At 38.1% G+C, this 20,737-nt stretch overlaps 1 protein-coding gene across 27 annotated transcripts in view; it reads left to right on the top strand.

Moving 5' to 3' along the window:
* Positions 1-20,737, top strand: part of LOC105227111 (ADP-ribosylation factor-like protein 4A) — a 566,667-nt gene that overhangs the window by 135,337 nt on the left and 410,593 nt on the right. The gene's annotated exons all lie outside the window — the stretch shown is intronic.

Genomic DNA, 20,737 nt, shown 5'->3' with positions numbered 1-20,737 from the left:
TATGAAGCTTAAGCCTTTGTTGATATATAAGTCTGAGACGCCAAGAGCTATGAAAAATATTAAAAAAGAAAATCTCCCTGTTGTTTGGAAATCCAATAAAAAAGCTTGGATGACTGCTAAACCGATGGATCAAGGCGTTATCGCGGCATTTAAAAAATACTACTTACGAAGGACATTTAACAACTTGATTGATGCAACTGATAAAGAATCTCACTGCGCATCTGCTGATGTAGTTCGCAATTTTTGGGTCAAATATTATGTCATGCAAGCAGTGGAAAATATTAAACAAAGCTGGGAAGAAGTATCCGCAACAACGATGAGCCATGCATGGAAAAACATATGGCCGGAATATACTACATCTCGATGTGGATCAGAAGAAAATTCCAACGATTTAAATATAGAACTAATTAACTTAGCGCACACTGTTGGCTTCACAGATGTTGATGAATCCGACCTTATTGATATCTTGGAAACAGGTGATGAACCATTAACTAACGCAGAAGCATTGGCATTGACAGATACTCCTAATAAAGATGATAATCTATTAAAAAATTCGATGGTCGAAAATGAGAGGGAACGTTCACAATTCCCAATCGCAAAGCTATCAGAGGCTTTTAACCACATACAGAAAGCGATCAATATTTTTGAAAAATTCGACAAAGATGAAGAGCGAGTTATCTCAACACGAAACTCAATTAACAATAGCTTGCAACATTACAAAGATTTGTTTACACAAAAGAAACTATTTTTGTCACAGAAGCGGATTGATTCATTTTTCAAGCCCATTTTATCATCCGATACTCCTTCGTCAAGCCAATACCAAACTTCGCAGCGCAATATTCCAGACGAGGATATCCAAATTATCATGTCTGAAATTTCATCAGAGGACTTTACTTCATCAACCCAAGGACAGACATTTAGCCAGCGAAGTCTTCCAGACGATGATATCAAAATGCTCGTGTCTGAAATTTCATCAGCGGACACTACTTCATCAAGCCAAAGAAGTCTTTCCAACGATGATCTGCAAAAGCTTTTGTCTGAAGTATTGATACCAAATGAAATCTTCGAGGAGTGAGATATTCTAAAATTTAAGTACTTTTATTTTATTTATTGCTCAAGTTTGGAATGAATTCATATTTTAACTTATTATTTTTTACATACAAACGAGTATGTAATATGTACATTTATCATAGATATTCCAAAAAGGATCTGAATTTCATGTGTCGACATTTTTTACACTTGAAATACACTTATGTAAAGTGAATATAATGTATCTCTTAATTGCTATAGTTTTTAACTCTTTTTATGTGCTTATGGACTTTATATACATACAATACATTTCTTAGTATGTAATTGAATTAAATGTGCATTTATGTACTTTATTTGAAACAACCAATAACCTTTCCTTTTTCATAATCATATGGAAAACTACAAATTTGATTAACGTCGTTTCAATTTACGTGGCAATCTTTCGGAACCGACCAAAAAGTAAATCGAGATATTCTGTATCAGTTAAATATTTTATTTATGCCGTGAGAAATGTTAACTTACGGCAAACTTTAATATTTTTTGCCGAAATCGTAACAGGTGTATAATTGAGTACATGTGAGCTCTCTCAATTTTTATTTACTATTTTTTAGAATTAATTGCCTATTGTTATGCACATATAACTATAAAACTTGTACTCATTTGTGCTCTCCACTGTATGTACATACATAAGTTAATACGTAATATATCTTCTGAAAATTAAATGATGTAAATGAAAAATTATAGAGTCATGTGTAGAAGTTCACGCAAGTGAGGAAAGTTCTCTGATTTCCATTCACTTGGGAGTGGCCAGAAACGATTCTTTTACATATGAATCGAGCAAGGTTTACGATTTGAGGGCAATCACCTGGAATGTCCAGTCCCTTATTTTGAGGGCGTCGCTGCCCAGCTGGTTGAAGTCCTCGTTAGAGTGAAAGCTGCCATCACCACCGTCCAAGAAATGCGATGGACGGGACAAGGACTGGGGCGAGAAGTTACTTGTGGCATTTACTACAATGACCATATAAAAGCGCGAAAATTTGGTGTGGGATTCGTGGTGGAAAATAGACTCCGTCACCGAGTATTGCCATTTACCCCGGTGGATGAACGTCACAGCCACAATCCGCACCAAAGCGAAGTTCTTCAACATATCGCTAACTTGCCTCTATACCTCGACGAAAATGAAGCATGATGTAACCAAATATGCCTTCTAAGAGCGCTTGGGGTGAACCTATGAAAGCTGCCCCCGCCACGATATCACAATCGTGCTGCGACTTTAACGCCAAGGTGGGCAAAAAAGGTATATTTGGCACTACGGTTGGTAAATTCAGCCTGCACGATGAAACATCCCCAAATGGGTTGAGGCTGATCGACTTTGCGGGGGCTCAAAATATGGTTATTTGTAGTACTAGATTCCAGCACAAGAAAATATATTAAGCTACCTGACTGTCTCCGGATTGAAAAGACACCAACCAGATCGATCAAGTTGTGATAGACGGAAGACACGTCTCCAGTGTTCAAGACGTGCGTACGCTCCGAGGTCCTAACATCGAGTCGGACCACTATCTTGTTGCAGCCAAGACTCGCACCCGCCTCTGTGCAGCAAAAAACGCACGCCACGCACGGTTCGATGTCGAGAAGCTGCAATCACAACAGACAGCCGAACGATTTTCTTCTCGGCTTGCACTCCTGCTCTCTGTGTGCACTCGTCAACAACTCGGTATAAGGGAACTGTGGGACGGCATTTCACACTCCTTACGTACAGTTGCAACCGAAATCATCGGTTTTCGGAAAATGCAAAAGAACAGATGGTACGACGAAGGGTGCCGTGTCGCAGCGGAGAGAAAACAGATTGCCTACCTCGCAACGTTACGAACGACCACAATACGTGCGAGATGGGATAGATACCGAGAGTTGATGAAAAACGTATTCAAGAAGTACCACCTCGCATATGCATGTATCGGGTTTCATTATTCCATTTAAAGTTTTGTGTCGAGTATTTTGGGCATTATTTGAATTATTTTAATAAATATTCGCGGAAACATGTTTTCAAGTATAGTTGAGTAATGCCTAAAATTGATGAGTATTCTTGTCTAGAAATAAAAAAATTCGATTAAAGTTTTTTTTTATATTTTCAATGTTTAACTATTCAATAATACATGTACTAGAGGGTTTTTCAAAAATTAAATTACTTTCGGCGATATTGGACTTATGCCGACCCGGCATCCAAAATGTCTTGGCCGGAAGTGAAACTTTATTATTTTAGATTAATAATTTGTTTTCTTTTTTGGTTTCAGATTAACATTTTAAAAACTTCCTGAAATTCACGCCTCCAAACTGAAATACCCCTTTAATCCAATGCAGTCTAGTCTTAATGATAGCGATTTTGACCTCGGACCTATTTTGTAGTAAATAAAATTTTCTACAAGTTTGTTATGTAAATATTTGCTACAGCTCTTGTCATTTACGAGATATATACAAAAAAATGCGAATTTCGAGGGAAAATCAGGTTTAGGTCCCCGTACTACAGTGAGTTTCGACTTTATCGAAATGGGCACTTTAGTAGAGTCTTCAATGCTGAGGAATATGTATCTAAAGTCAAAGCGATGTCATAAAATGCCTCTGAGCTATAGAAATTTAAAAATAAAAAATTACGATTGTCGTGTATTTTCAATGGAAATGCCTTGGTTTAGTTGTTAATGTTGATATTAAGGGCTCAAATTTTCAGGGATTTTTGTTTAGGGTATTTGCAAGGAAATTGGTGGGATTGAAGAAAATGAATATAAAAAAATTCCTAATACGTATATTTAATTTTTTTATTTTTTATATTATTTTAATTTTATTTTATATATTATCTAAAAGAGTAACGAAAGGTCATTGCCTATATATAATCGCTAAAATATGATAGAAATCCATTCACGGTAGTTCACCGAGTTTCATTTGAATTAACGTATTGAGATCATGATTTTATTAGATTCCTATTCGTTAAATGAGTTGATTAAATTTAAAACAACTTTCAAATTCTCAACTTTTAAAAACTGAGCGGTTAATGACAATTCGTAAATTTATAAATTCTAGTTTAATCATATTAACACATCAACAGACACCGTAAATTCTTAGAAAATAAATTACAAGAAAAAAGTGAGAAATAATATTACTTGAAAAATTCATAATGTTTAAATAGCAACAATTTGAATACGAATTTCGGTAAATTATTATTAGTATTGGTGAACGAGCTGTACAATAATATCTTACCTCTGGTGCGAGACAATAATTAACAGACACGAAATCTTTTGAGAACTATTTCATTCTGATTTTATTTATTTTTTTTCATTACTTATATACTTTTTTTGATGTTTGGTATTATGGTATATGTTGGTGGGGAACATTTGTTGTGAACGAGCCTTAATTTTTTCTATTTGGTTGGCATGACACCTGTCAAACATATTCAATAACCTTAGCATTCTCCCGCACGACAAAAGTGACTGCATATTTACATTTGCGACGTTGACATGTTGATATATCACATAACGGTTCATGATGACTATGCACCTTCCCGTGTTTTATAGCCCTGATAGACGAGCAAAATTTATGCGCCTTAAGCAACGCTAATGCGCATTGAAATTTTATGGTGACAGACGGCAGGCTTGTGCATTTGGACAGCTGATAGTGAAATTTATTTATTTATTAAAAAAAAAAAAAGTGAAATAAAAATGAATAAGAAAAATTATTAATAGAAATTTTGGTAATTTTGGAAAATCAATATAAATTTAACGAAAAAATTATTTTGTTATTATCTAAATTAAAAGATAATAGAGTGAAATTAATTGCAATAATTGATTGTAATGCGGGGAAAGTTTGCAAAAAAGTTAAGAATATTGGAAAAACGGATAGCAACAGTGCGACATCTGTCAAAAAATAGCAAAATTCGGCAATTTTTGAGCCTACTCGAATTTGGTAAATTCAACCAAATGAACGAAATTCTTGTGCATTACAAACTTGCATTAACATGGGTCAAATGCGCAAATAAATGTAAATTAAGCCCGCTAATGCATATTAGCGCTGTCGTCTGTCAGGGCTATTATTAATGACCAGCTTTGCCGCACGGTGTTACCCGCGGAAAATAAATTGTGTATTAATAGTACAATAATAGCTATTCACAATTTCAGAAGCAAAATAAATTAAATTTGAGCATCGGAAAGATCAATTTACAAAATTTGTTTTTTGCCTCGCGTCGCACAGGGCTAGAAATCATTTTATTGCAGCACATCACGGTAAACAACCAGGGACCGTAACTCTTATGACTTTTATCGAAAAAATCAAAAAATAAGAGTTATTTTTGATTTTTATATATTTAGATCAAAAATAAAAATTATTTTTGATTTTTATATATTTAGATCAAAAATAAAAGTTATTTTTGATTTTTATTTTTTTAGATCAAAAATAAAAGTTATTTTTGATTTTTATTTTTTTAGATCAAAAAATAAGAATTATTTTTGATTTTTATATTTTTAAATCAATAATAAAAATCAATTCAAAATTTTTATTTATTTATTTTTTGCTGTTATTATAACCGTACACCTTAGTTTTACTTTAAAGCTTAACAGAAATTAAGAAACATATTATGCCACAAATTTTGAATTTATTTTTATTATTGATTTAAAAATATAAAAATCAAAAATAATTCTTATTTTTTGATCTAAAAAAATAAAAATCAAAAATAACTTTTATTTTTGATCTAAAAAAATAAAAATCGAAAATAACTTTTATTTTTGATCTAAAAAAATAGAAATCAAAAATAACTTTTATTTTTGATCTAAATATATAAAAATCTAAATTTAAAAATCATACAATATTTCGCATATAGTTCACCTAAAAATCATGATGGTGTAAACAAAACTTTTCTACGATGTTCCTTTACGTATGATTTTTTTTATTAAAAATTGTAAAATAACTCTTATTTCCGGTCCCTGTAAACAACAATGCAAAACTTATTGTTTTCTACGAAAATAAAAAAAAATTCTTGCTATCGACACACATGAGCAACCCACGTACAGTAGTCTGTCGGAGAAGCAATGGGTGCCCAGGAGAACACCGGCTACTTTTAAAGTGTGTCCTTGACTTTTTATTTTTTATTGTGATATAGAAAGCCACTTTCAAAGGAAACTGTGGGCGTTTTCGGGCGCCACGATATCTTTTTCGCTCAACCACTTCTCTTTAGCCAGTTTTTCTTGTAACCACGGAAATACTAATTAATCCGAGCTAAATAGGCTATCAAATGTTATTTCGACTTTCTCTTCCGACGGCATACAACCTTCGCCGACATCAATAAGAGCTTCTGCGAAGTGTCTAGACTCAGCTGTAGCCGCTCTAATGAAACCCACAACGACAAAGCTTTGAGCTATGCGTTTTTGCAACTCGATCTCGCTAGTTTGCCTTTGTAAAATACACGCGTTCTCCTAGTGGTGGAGCCCGGAGTGCTAAATTTGCAGTTACTGGAGCGTCATGGAGACTTACTAGATTGTCAAGATAACGTTTAAAAAAAAAAGAAAGTCTAGGTGAAGTTTTCCATTTTAGTGGGGAGAAGAGCGGGTAATTGGTTTCAAAAATGTAAAAAAAAAGGTCACATGAAAATACTCAAGCGCGTCAGTCATTTATGGTATATACGCGCATTGTATTTCTGATAGTCGATATATATTAATCTGACAATCAAGTCAGGGTTGAAGGCCGTAATGATAGGTTAAAAAAAAAAGTTATTCGAGCGTGTCAGATTTTCTAACCGAATGTTAATGAACCTCTAAAAAGTGTACCATTTCAATTTCTGACAATTTCGACGTGAACAAAAGTCATTTATTGATTTTAAAACTTGTAAAAAAAAAGGTGACCTTGAGATACTCGAGCGCGTCAGATTTTTATGCAGGGGGATGAACTTGATGTCAGAGTCTTCCCAAAAGATAATCTGACAATTATATAAGGGCATGTCGTTAATCTGACGATTTAAAAGTGGAAGAATTCTGTTTGGTTCCTGTTTTTGTTACAGGATGTAATAAATAAATATATAAATATAGTATAATTTATATATATATATATATATATATATATACGTGCGTATAATTTATATATATATATATATATATATATATATATATACGTATATATATTTATTTATTTATTTATAATATAATATTTATATATTTTCATATATTTTTTAAATAGAATTATTGAAACGTTAATATAATCAGAACATTTTTTTTATTATAAGAATTGAAAGGAATAATTTTTTTTCAACATCACAATTTAATACAATATAATAAATAATCTATTACATTAACACTTACTCGTCTATTGTATCAACAGCCCCTATTATGAAAGTGCTAGGAGTAGATATCTCTACTAACAACAACCACGCTATGCTAATCAGTACGCTTGACCTCTTGTCGACGATTTTACCTGTATCGCCCTACGGAAATTGTCAGATTATATGATTTTTCGTGATTCTGAAAGAATTACCTTTAAAATGAAAAAAAAAATCTATCGCGCTCGAGTATTTCAAGGTGACGTTTTTTTTTACAGATTTGTCACCCTGCTATTTCTCTAAGCCACTCTCAAATTGTCAGAATATTGAAATATACACTCGTCTTCATGCATTTAACTTACCATCCCTTAATCTTACGCGCTCGAGTTTCCCGAAGGATAGATTTTTTTTCTCTAATCTGACGAACGCACGCCACCATATTAAGGGTTCATATTTGGTAGGGGTACATAAAAAGGTGCAATGTTTCTCCCCATATAGTTTTCTGACACGCTTAAGTAACTGCAAGAATCCCCTCTTGGGCTCCCCTACTATCCGTTTGGAGGGTGTACAGCTAGATCGGTCACTGTTGGGTACCGTTCAAGTCAAGGTAAACCGAGTAATATCCATGCCGCTTCGTTACTATTTACAAATTGGCATACCCGAAATTCCTGAACCTTTACTCACCTACCTCCCGATGAAAAAAGCCTTGTATCTGCCATAATATATTTATATTTATACGTGCTATATATTAGGTTGTCAAATATCTCCCTTCCGCTTTTTTGCTCTTTATTTAATGCTTTATAGAAAGTGTTACTGTGATCGGATTTAGTTCAATTATGCGCCGTTCCGTTCTGTAATCTATTTCCATCTTGACGGCAACTTCATTATACCCCCGTCGCAGAAACCTCCCTCCTTATTTGCGAAGAACTCGGACAGCCACTTTTCACAAGTCTCTTTTGAGTTCAACTTTACACCAACAATGGCGTTCGTCATAGACAGGAAAAGGTGGTAATCACTTGGCGCTATGTTATATGGTGGATACGATAAAACCTCGCATCCGAGCTCCCGTAGTTTCTAACGAGTCATCAACGAAGTGTGTGGTCTGGCGTTGTCTTGGTGGAACACTACACCCTTCCTGTTGGCCAATTCTGGACGTTTCTGGTCTATCATCAGCTTCAAGCAGTCCAGTTGTTCGCAGTAGATGGTAGAATTAAGTGTCAGGCTATATGGGAGCAACTCATAATGGATGATTCCCTTCCAATCCCACCAAACACACAGCAAAACCTTCCTGGCCGTCAATCCCGGCTGGGACACTGTTTGGGACGATTCACCGGCTTTCGACCAGCAGCATATCGCGGGCGTTGATTTGGTCCAGAAGTTTTTTTTGCGTCACATCATGCGGCACCCAAACATCAAGCTTTTTGTTTTGTTGTTGTCTGTATTCTGCAGATGGTTTAAAATGGTTTGGTGACTAACTTCCATCTTCTGGTCGATGTCACGAGATGCCACATGCCGGTCTAACACGGTGTTTTCCATGATTTGATCGGTATTCATCGTCACAGGTCTTCCGCCGGCTGGCTTATCCATGGTGTCGTTCTCACCCGCTCTGAATCGTCGTAACCATCCCCCCGCAGTTCGAAGTAATCTCAAAACAACATTAATCTCACGGAACGTTTCTCTAGCGGATTTGCCTTTAACGAAAGAAAACTTTAAAATAGTGCAAATTTCGGCGTTAGTGAACTCCATGTTTACACGTCTATAACTGTCCAACGCAATATCCAAACTAATTATGCATAGCGTCATTTTGTAGGTTATGTCAAGAACTTTTAAAGATGTATGGTATTGCCAGATACGAGCTCTGTAGCGCTTCATACATAGCCGCGAAATTCAAAAGACAAAAAGGAAACCTAATATATATACCTATTACACATACATAATATATAAATAGAATACAAAAATATATAAATAGCATGCGTCCAACAACAGCGGCTGCCCGTTTGGGTCAGCTTTGTTTGTGATGTGCAGTATCTTCGCGTGCCGTACTTGTTGGCTACGGGTCATAGTCTACATAATTTTCTACTTCTTTCTCAGTAAGATTTGGATTGGACAACATCGCGCGGCCATTCCTCATAACCCCATCTTTCTCATCTAAACTTTGCTCCATTACTTCAGCTTCGTCTTCACCTTTTTGTGCCTTAAATTGTCCTTTTCTTCTACTTCTTCTGGGTAATAGCAATGTCGCAATGTGAACTATCTTGGGATCTTCTTTGATTTCCAAACTATTCTCCAAAAATTTTAGATGTTCGTTAAAATGGCACTGATCTGTTTAATGCACTCCTTCTTCAATTTCCATTTTAAATGAAATGACCCATCGCTATACTTTTGCATCTCGTTTTGTCATCTGTGCATACTTCTCCTCGTTTATGACATCTTTTTTACTTTTTATATAATTGCTTCATGTTGCTACAGAGAATATTATAATAATTTTATTCACCTAAGGATTGTGTGTATTACCTAAAACTTATCGACTTATGTATGTACACATACACATATGTATGTCGGAGCGCTAGTACAATTATTTTGTAGGTCAGTGTATATGCGTATGCCGGAGTGGCAATATTTTGTAAGTAAGTGTATGTGCCAGAGCGTCAGGCTCGGCGCAGGCGACGCATAGGCTGCATATATTGGGGTACTTTGTCTTGCAAATGCGCAAATAAGCATAGTAACAGGATAGAGATACTGTTACTGAGTGAGGTCCGATCGTATTCCGCGAACTAAGAAAGAAAACAACTGTTATGGAACCGTTATGTGTTTTAAGTATGAAAGGAATGCGTGGTCATTGAGCGCTGTGCTCGCTCAAGTAGAGTTCAGTTGAGAAAGCGGCATTGAGACGATCGGAACTCACTGTGCTTCTTTAAAATAAAAATAAACTACTAGTAGTAAAGTGAAGTGATGTGAATTAAAATAAAGGAGATGAATTCAAATGAGTCTCCTACATCAGAAGTGGGATCGGCTGAGCCTACAGTTCAAGATCCAGGCCAGATCCTCGCAGCTCTTGAAGCACAGAATCGAAATCTAATGGACATGATTAAGTCCATGCAGACTCCAATGCCGGTAGCAGACGCAAGGCCTGTTGATTTGCGGAAGTTTAATCCCGATTATGCTGGAGCGGACGCCTCTGCATGGTGTACAACGGTCGACCTGATATTTGCTGAAAATACTCTGGAAGGTGGCGCACTTGTGATAGCATTAAGCAAGGCGCTAGACGGCAGCGCATCACAATAGTTGCCCCAATATGTTTCGCAGGGATAACCTGGACACAATTTAAAGAGCTATTTATTCAACGCTTTGTGGGAGTGGAGACAACTACAGCGATTCTACTTAATATTTTGAATGGTCGTCCAAAATCTGGAGAGGGATTCGCAGAATACGGCAGTCGAATTGTTACATCACTCATGTCCAAGTGTAAAGCTAAAGACTTGGAAGAAATCGCTGTGTTGGGACACATGGCGCAAATCGACAATAGTTTGTTGCGATGGGTATATACGACCAACGTAAGAAGCCGCAATGAGCTACAACAACAACTGCAGCCCCACGCTTTTAAGAAGCGTAATACTGAAGAGGATTTATACTCAACCGGCCCAGAGCGGAAGAAGTTTAAGTTTCAAGTGAAATGTCATCATTGTGGAAAAATTGGCCATAAAATTGCCGAATGCCGTAGTCGACTTGAAAGAGGACAGAATGCAAAAGGAAATAATCAGAACGGGAGCAGCTATGCTGGAGTAAAAGATCGGTCCAATATACGATGATTCAAGTGTAACGAAATAAGACATTACGCTACTTCATGTCTTAAAATCCGGACCAGTGGGAACGCGAAGGGCTATGAGAAACGAGTGGACATTGGGTATAATAAATTTATCAGGTGAGTCCGTTCCATTTTGCTTCGACTCCGGCGCTGAATGTTCATTGGTCAAGAAAAGTGTTGCAGATAAATATAAAGGAAAGCGATTTAACAGTATTGTAAAATTAAATGGTATAGGTAACGACTCCATATGTAGTTCTTCACAAATCCTTTCCAATATAATCATTGAACAGTATTGTCTTGAGATTTTATTGCACGTTGTAATGGATAAATATCTAGCATATGATGTTTTGATTCGTCGTGAAATATTAAGTCAGGGCTTTAGTATAACAATAGACGCAGAAAAATTCAGTATTTACAAAAGTAAAAGAGTTGATGTGGCAACTTGTACAGATTATGAAAAGCTTGTAGATTCTGATGGCGACCTGAGTAACTCTGATAAGAGGGCCTTAAAATACATTCTAAAACGCTATTCTGATTGGTTTATTGGCGGAATACCACAGACTCGTGTAACAACAGGGCATTTGGAAATAAAGTTAATAGATCCACAAAAGACAGTGCAGCGCCGCCCATATAGACTAAGTGAAGAGGAGAAAGAGCAAGTACGTTATAAAATTGATGAGCTCCTGAAATTTAATATTGTTCGTCCCAGCTGTTCATTTTTCACTAGTCGATGACGCTTGTTAAGAAGAAAAATGGTAGTGTGGAAAAAGTAGTTGAAAAGCGAGTCAAATTGACTGAGGTAACTGATAATTGGGTAGTTTCTGAACAACAACGTGATTCCGAGCTAGCCAAGTTGTTAGCTAAGCTAAAAAATAATGAGTTGCCAGAATATTTGGATAAAACCTATGAATTGAGAAAAGGAGTTTTATATAGAAAAATTCAAAGAAATGGTAAAACCAAATGCTTGCCTGTAATCCCTAGGGCATTTAGATGGACAGTGATTAATCACGTCTATGAAGCTATTACGTATTTAGGTTGGGAGAAAACGTTGGACAAAGTCTATGGGTTTTATTGGTTTGAAAATATGTCAAAGTATGTTCGTAGATTTTTCGAAAATTGTATAACTTGTAAATAAGCTAAACCACCAGTTGGAAAAATGCAGGCAGAATTACATCCAAAGATAGACATTCCGTGGCACACAGTGCATATAGACATAGCAAAGATGAGTGGAAAAAAATGACTTAAAGGAGTACGTAATTGTTTTGGTAGACGCAATTACAAAATTTGTTAATTTTCATCACACATTAAACATTGATACTGAAGGCTCTATTATAGTCGTTAAAGCCGCTATGTGTTTGTTTGGTATGCCTACTCGAGTTATAGCGGATCAGGGCCGTTACTTCGCTAGTTCAGGATTCAGTAAATTTTGTTCTTAAACAAAAAAAATAGAGAGAGTGAGAGCTACAGGTGTGAGAAGTGCATGGTAGGATGTATAATGAGCATGCAATAAAGAGTATGCTGACCGGAGATGACAGTCAGAAATTGTGGCAAAATGCCTTAACCGAAGTACAATTGGCAATGAATTATACGGTCAATTGACTCACCAAGATTTTTAGAAATGCTAATCGGTAGAGAAGTTAGACCTTTAGGTTTACTACCAATACTCGTAGGTGAAGAAGTGGATAATTTATTTGATAGGAAATCTTTAAGAGAACAAGCAAAGGAAAATATTGAAGTTAATGCTCGTTATGACAAACGTGGCGCTTTATTTAGGCAAAAATAGTAAAATGTAATATAAGAGACTATCTGTTGCTAAAATTGCTAAAGAAGGAAAAAAAAAAGGTCACCAAACAAAACTTGTAAGTTCAGAGAGAGATATGTTTTAAATCATTAACAAGCAAGAAAACAATATAAGTATGCGCATGAATTTTTGAAAGCAATGGACAAATAAGTAAAGCAGTTGGACGACTCAAGAGGAGATGCGTCTGATTTCCAAGTGAGAAATAAAGATTAAAAAAAATGGCACAGTTGGTGTCTTGAAATACCAAGAGGGGATATAATGACCCCACTATTACAGATGGACTTTTTATAGCGGGGGTCGGAAGATATGGATGGCACGTTAGGTGCTTTGGAATCTCAAGAAGGTGTGGGCACTCACATATGGCAACACTGTTTTTGTCAGTTATTAATTCTCCGTACATTCTTGGAATTTCAGCTTAAATTGAATTCTTAATTTTTAGTCTTAAGAAGCGTCACTCTTTATCCAGACGCCAACGAGGTTACAAGTATTCATACAATAAATAGTTTTAAATATATATATAATTGTGGTGTTTCATTTGCCACATAATTGGTGACCCCGACGTGATGAACCAACAACAAAATTGTGAAACAAAATCGGGCGATGGGTGCCCAGATTCGCATGACGAGGGCCTGACCGAGGAATTTTTCGAAACTGACACACCTTCCCAGCTCCCACCACTACAAGCTATGCACATCGACCGATTTGAACGAATCGAACTACCGCCGTTTTGGATCCAGCAGGTTCAATTGTGGTTTGCTGCCGTCGAAGCACAGTTCCAGCTCAGAAAAATAACAACGGACGCAACTAAATATTACGCAGTAATAGCTCGCCTGGATCAAGAAACACTCATCGTGGTTGAAAACATAATTTCTAATCCACCTGGAACAGATAAGTATATCACACTTAAGGAAGCATTGCTCAACCACTATGCCATTCCTCAGGAATGCCGATTCAAAATGTTGGGTTAGTTCGTAAACGCAGTAATTTTGTGCAACCCTGCTGCATTCTTGCCGGCTGTGGTTGCTACTGCACAATCAGCTGATTCTACTGCCTTGCCATTGCGGTTGTGCTGCGAAGAATTTTTTCGCATTTACGAACGCCAGAGAAATGGAATTTTTAATTAACGCAATTATTGATAACCAGGAAACTCAGAGTGAGAATATTTTATTGAATTACAATAAAAAAAGGATTAAACAAGTAAAGAGAAGAAATCTTTTACTAAAAAGTGATTTAAAAAAGAAAAGGTCCGTACCAAAAGTGAACTATTACCTGGATATAATAAAAAACTATCCAGAGGATGTATTTCAATCGCATCTTCGGATGGCGCGATCAACTTTTATGGTAAGCTTAACTTTTAGTTGTTGAATTTGATATGTATGTAATGTGCTACTTTGTGTTTTAGATATTGCGAAACTCTATCCAACCATATTGGACCAGATCATTGCGCGGCCGGTTGGGGCATTCCCTTGAAATGTGCCTTTATGTAACGCTGTGGAAATTGGGTAACAGCAACGTCACGTTTCGCGAGCTTAGTGACCGGTTTGGTGTTGCGAAGGGAACCACGCATAAAATATTTTTTAATGTTATTAAAATGATTTCTTCATTAAAAAATGAAATAATATGGCCTTCTGCTGTTAAACAAAGGCAAGTAATGGAACATTTCGAAAGGAGTCGATGCAATCCTTTTCCATTTGTTGTGGGATGTGTAGATGGGACGCATTTCAACATCTCGCTTCCAAAAAATGATGCGATTAGTTACTACAACCGAAAAGGAAATCATACAATTATTTTGCAGGTATATTTAAGCTTCAGTTTTATCAACACAAAATTTCTGCTAACTCTTATGTTTAGGCCATATGTGACAGTAAATTTCGCTTTCTGGATGTATTTATTGGATGTCCAGGCAGTTGCCATGATGCTCATGTATGGAAAACTAGCCCTATTTATAAAGGAATTATTTCCGGTGAAATGGAACTGGCTGAAAATGCAGTCATTTTAGGAGATTCTGCCTATCCTTTATAAAAATTTCTGCTCACACCTTACAGAGATAATGGATTATACTATTACTGCTTAAGCTCAACTCGTGTTTTTATCGAGCAGTCGTATGGGATTTTGAAACAAAAGTTTAAAATACTAAATTATATAAACTTGAGGTCAGTCAAAAAAGCATCAATGGTAATATATGCCTGTACAATATTGCACAACTTTATTATAAATAGAGGACCCCTTCGGAATATCTTGTTGGATTACCAGAAAATAATAACGTCATAAATGAAGAAAATGAAAATCACCTTAGTACTTCACTGGCACCTCAAGAAAATAACGATTTAGATGGAATTGCTATAAGGCGCAATTTGACAACGTTGTTTTGTTCTTAAATAAATATAAGTAAAATACTTATGAGTGGAATCCATTGTGTTTTATTTGTGTACTAATTAACAACTTAAATTATTCGTTAGTAAAAATAAAAAAAAACTCTAATTACTCTGTTTTACAGCCATATTCATATTTAAGACTAAATACTATCATCTTATCTGCCTAAAAACTTTTGAAGCATATCTCTAAGGCTAGCCATGGTTTGTATTCTCTCGCGCTCTATTTGCATCTTTTCCCGTTCAAGCTCTATAATCTGATCGTGCCTTTCCTTTTCATTTTTAGCTTCTTCCTTAAGGAATTCCAGAGACTCATTGGCACTGGTTGTCCTACGTCTTCTGCCGAGATTGGTCGATGTTGTTTTGTTCGAGGTTCCTGGAGAGTCATTCGAAACCCCAATATCTTCCACCACATTGGAAGCATCCCTTGTACTTGGCAGTGACAAAGACGAATACAAATTCTCAGGAGGCGTACTAATGGAATGTCTAGTTCCATACACATCGTCAAATTCTTCAAAAAACTCCCAAGCACTTGCAGCACGCCCTGTTAAGCTATTTCGCTTTTTAATTCTTTTATATGTGCAGAAGAGATTCAAAAATTTACGGGAAATCTGATCCCGTGATAAATTAAATTCTGGAACTTTTTCTTTAATTATTTCAAGAATTCTCCTCCACAGGAATGATTTTTTTTTCCTTCCTTCCTGGAACTCCGACTCCATGTCCAGCCTTGTTCGTATTAAAATTTTTATATAATTTGCTGGAAATTCGTGGGATCTAAATGTAAATAAGGCCTCTTATTATTATACATATAATCATATTAATAATTAAAGACATATGTAGAATTAGAAATCAATTTACTCACTCTTCCATTTCGCCTTTGGTTCTACGCAGTTTCAAAAAAATTACTGCAATGGCTGCGACAATTTGCCGAAGTGCTGCAAACTGCATGCATTAAAAAACTTTTGACGAAGAACAGTATTGCCGCAGGTTTTTTTGACCGAACGCGTTGCCACTGCAAATATGCAGTGCAACCAAGTTACTGCGTTTACGAACTAACCCGTTGCTATCCGGCGTCGAACTACGTGATCGACGGCCGTCTGAACTGCTGGCAGAAATCCACCGCCTGGGAGGAAATCACTTAGACGCAGCATTTGTGCGCACCATTTGGTTTGACCGCCTTCCTTTACAAATACAACTAACACTTGCTGCCACTGGTGAAGAAAACAACACTATTCTCGCGCGAACAGCAGATCGCCTCATGGAAGTTCAGCGAGGACATGAAGATCCCGGTATAATGGCTGCGACCCACAAAATCGCTGTTGGTAGTGACGTAAAAGAACAACTTGACGAGTTGGCACGGCAAGTCGAAAAGCTGGCTCAGAGGCTCGACAAAGCATCATTCAACGAAAGCAGTCGCAATAAAAATACACAAAGTGAATCACAGGACAATGCTACAAGCTCACCATGTTATTATCATCGAAAATTTGGTCAACGTGCCAAAAAGTGCACACGGCCCTGTACGTTTCAGGGAAACACAAACGGCCCCCAGTAGACACGGCGTATGCTGGTGGCAACATAACACATCGCCGACTATTCGTTTACGACCGCATATCGGGTACAAAATTCCTCGTCGACACCGGCGTGGATATTTCGGTAACTCCACTTTCTCATAAAAACAAGAAAAAGCCAACACCTTTTCGACTGCAAGCTGCAAATGGCAGCGAAATCGAAACCTACGGGGATAAGGCACTCACCTTCAACATAGGGCTACAGCATCCGATCCATTGGATATTCTGTATAGCTAACGTACCATATCCAATCATCGGTGCAGATCTCATCCATAAATTTGGATTAGTGGTGGACCTCAAACGTGGTCGCTTGGTTGACCCTAATTCAAACTCGCACAGTGCAGGCCATTATGCAACCGCCCCCATTACAGCGGTCACGGCCCTAACCGAGAGCAACAAATTTACGGCTATCCTCAAAGATTTTCCAGAACTATTGGGAAACCCTTCGAATCGCACAGCAACCAAACACTCGGTCAAACATTTCATCCCTACCACCGGACCACCGTGCATGCAACGTGTTCGACCGCTATGTCCTGAACGCCTCAAAGTGGCCAAAAAGGAGTTTGAGCTCCTAATCGATTTGGGTCATGCCAGACCATCAAATAGCCCCTGGGCTAGTCCCTTACACATGGTCAAGAAGAAAAATGGAGACTGGCGACCATGCGGAGACTACCGTAGACTCAACGAAAGAACTATTCCTGACCGGTACCCAATCTCGCTTCTTCATGATTATGCCACAATATTAGCAGGAAAGAACATATTTTCTACAATCGACCTCAGGCGTGCGTTTCATCACTTTCCGGTGGCCGAGGAAGACATACCGAAAACAGCCCTAATAACCCCGTTCGGGCTATTCGAGTTCATCAGCATGCCATTCGGGCTCCGAAACGCGGCACAGTCCTTTCAGCGCTTTATCAACGAAGCACTCACGGGCCTCGATTGCGTTTATGCTTACATCGACGACCTGTTGATAGCATCATCCAGTGAACAACAACACATACAACACCTCCAGTTAGTATTTCAGCGACTTAGCCAATACGGCCTGTGCATTAATGCGGAAAAATGTGTTTTGGGTTCTTCTGAAGTCAACTTCTTGGGATATGGAATTTCGAAACTCGGTTCCGCACCACTTCCAAGCCGAGTCCAGGCGCTACGGAGTTTCCCAAAACCTAAAACAATTTTAGAGCTAAGAAGATTCCTCGGCGCAATAAACTTCTACCGACGACACATCAGAAACGCTGCCGCTGTCCAGGCACCTCTCAACGAGTTCTTAAAAGACTCTAAGAAGAAAAACGATCGCCGACCAGTACCTTGGACAGCAGAATCAGAACAAGCTTTCACCTACATCAAGGAACAACTAGCAACCGCAACTCTTCTAGCTCATCCATCACCAGCCGCCGAACTTCGGATTACGTGTGACGCATCTTGTACTGCGCTGGGAGCGGTGCTAGAGCAGAAACATAAAAGCGTTTGGAGGCCACTTGGATTTTTCTCGAAAAAATTGTCACCCGCACAGATTAACTACAGCACATATGATAGAGAATTGACAGCTGTATTCGAAGCTATCAAGTACTTTAGACAATGGGTTGAAGGTCGTGAATTTGTGGTCAGGACAGATCACAAGCCATTGACTTTTGCGTTCCATCAACAATCGGATAAATCCTCACCTCGCCAGATCAGACAGCTGGGATTCATCAGCCAATTCACGACTAACATTGAATACATATCCGGTTCAGACAACAACGTCGCTGACACCTTTTCACGCGTTGAAACAATGCATCTACCCGCAGTTATTGACTACAGTGAGCTGTCCCGAGCGCAGGCCTCGGACGAAGAGCTACAGCAACTTCTTACAAATAACGAAACCTCATTAAGGTTTCAAACGCTTACCTTTGATCCCAACGGGCAGACTATTTATTGTGACGTTTCAACAAATAACATCAGACCATTCGTGCCAGCACCGCTACGTCAGAGAATTTTCCAAACTTTACACAACCTTGCACATCCCAGCGGCAGAGTGACAGTGAAACTCATCGCTCAAAGATACGTATGGCCATCAATGAACAAAGATGTTACGCAATGGGCCCGAGAATGTGTCCCATGTCAACGTTCCAAAATAGGTCGCCATGTACACGCAGCACCCGCCACATTCCCTATTCCAGACGAGAGATTCGATCATGTTCATTTGGATCTAGTCGGACCTTTACCGGACTCTCACGGATTCAAGTACTGCATGACTATGGTCGACCGATTTACGAAATGGCCAGAAGCGGTACCCATTAAAGACATTACGGCAAGCACGGTTGCCAACACGTTCTACTCCCATTGGATCGCCCGCTACGGATGCCCCAAGCTACTCACTACTGATCAAGGTACCCAATTCGAAAGTGCGCTTTTTACAGCCCTAGCACGGTTAGTCGGCGGCAAACGTATTCGCACCACGGCATACCACCCAGCAGCCAACAGTCTGGTAGAAAGGTGGCACCGCACGCTCAAAGCCGCCATCATGTGTCATCAAATCTCTCAGTGGACTCAGGTTCTACCAACAGTATTATTGGGATTGAGAACTTGTTACAAGGAAGACTTAAAGGCATCACCAGCAGAATATCTATATGGCACAACACTCCGGGTTCCTGGCGAATTTTTCTCAGATGGAGATCCACCGGGAGATTCCCAATTTTTCCTTGAAGGTTTTCGCTCATATATGAGGAAAATCAGGCCAGTTCCCTCAACCCACCATTGCCGTCAGAAAACGTTCTGTTTAAAAGAACTGTCAACGTGCACACACGTATTCCTGAGGATCGACGCAACTAAACGACCACTTGACCAGCCATATTCAGGCCCACACAAAGTGATCAAAAGACTTGATGAACGTGTTTTTGCCATCGAGGTTAACGGCAAGGTTATAAATGTAAGCATCGAGCGCCTAAAACCAGCTCATTTGGCCAATGATGAAGTATTCCACAGCATGCCACATAGACGTATTCTCACCGAGCCAACGAATTCGCCACGTACATCAACCAGCCTACCCATGCACCAAAGTACCTGAAACATTTACACCCGCGCTAGGATCGGATATTGAAACTCAACCTCAAAAAGTCCAGCAAGTCTTTATTTGGGGGGAGTGCTGTGGGCACTCACATATGGCAACACTGTTTTTGTCAGTTATTAATTCTCCGTACATTCTTGGAATTTCAGCTTAAACTGAATTCTTAATTTTTAGTCTTAAGAAGCGTCACTCTTTATCCAGACGCCAACGAGGTTACAAGTATTCATACAATAAATAGTTTTAAATATATATATAATTGTGGTGTTTCATTTGCCACAAAGGGATAAGCTGATCGCACCATAACAGAAGGACTTGTTATGGCGGGGGTCAATAAGTGGGTGTAAAAGGAAATACACCTGTTGGTAAAGATAATTAATTTTGCATGAATTGTAAAGTATGGTGAAGAAAATGTAATGAAAAGTGTTTAAAGCAGTAATGTCCAAATCACTTTTATCTTTGTGACACTTACCACTTCCACTTCTTTAACTAAAACACCCGGTTAATGTGTAAATTCAATTAGACCTTTTAATGAGTACAATTATAGTACAGTAATTACAATATTTTGATTCGGTTTACTTTATAAATGTGCGGAACTATTCTGGCGTAAGACGACCGAAAAGGTGCGAGGTCACAGCGGCGATGCGTAAGCTACGTTTGCAGATCAAAACGAGACTGAACTTGAACTTTTTTGTTGACCCCCTTTTCACCAGTGTGGTATGTGTTTGCGTGTGTGGATGTCCTCTCGCGTGTGGGTAGTGTTGATGTGTGGGTCCTGTGGAATGTAGGTTCTGTGTGTGTGGTGTATTGATGGTGGTGGTGTA

The sequence above is a fragment of the Bactrocera dorsalis genome, chromosome 6 (assembly GCF_023373825.1).
Source record: "Bactrocera dorsalis isolate Fly_Bdor chromosome 6, ASM2337382v1, whole genome shotgun sequence".
Classification (NCBI taxonomy): Eukaryota; Metazoa; Arthropoda; class Insecta; order Diptera; family Tephritidae; genus Bactrocera; species Bactrocera dorsalis.
This window is presented reverse-complemented; position numbering and strand designations above follow the sequence as displayed.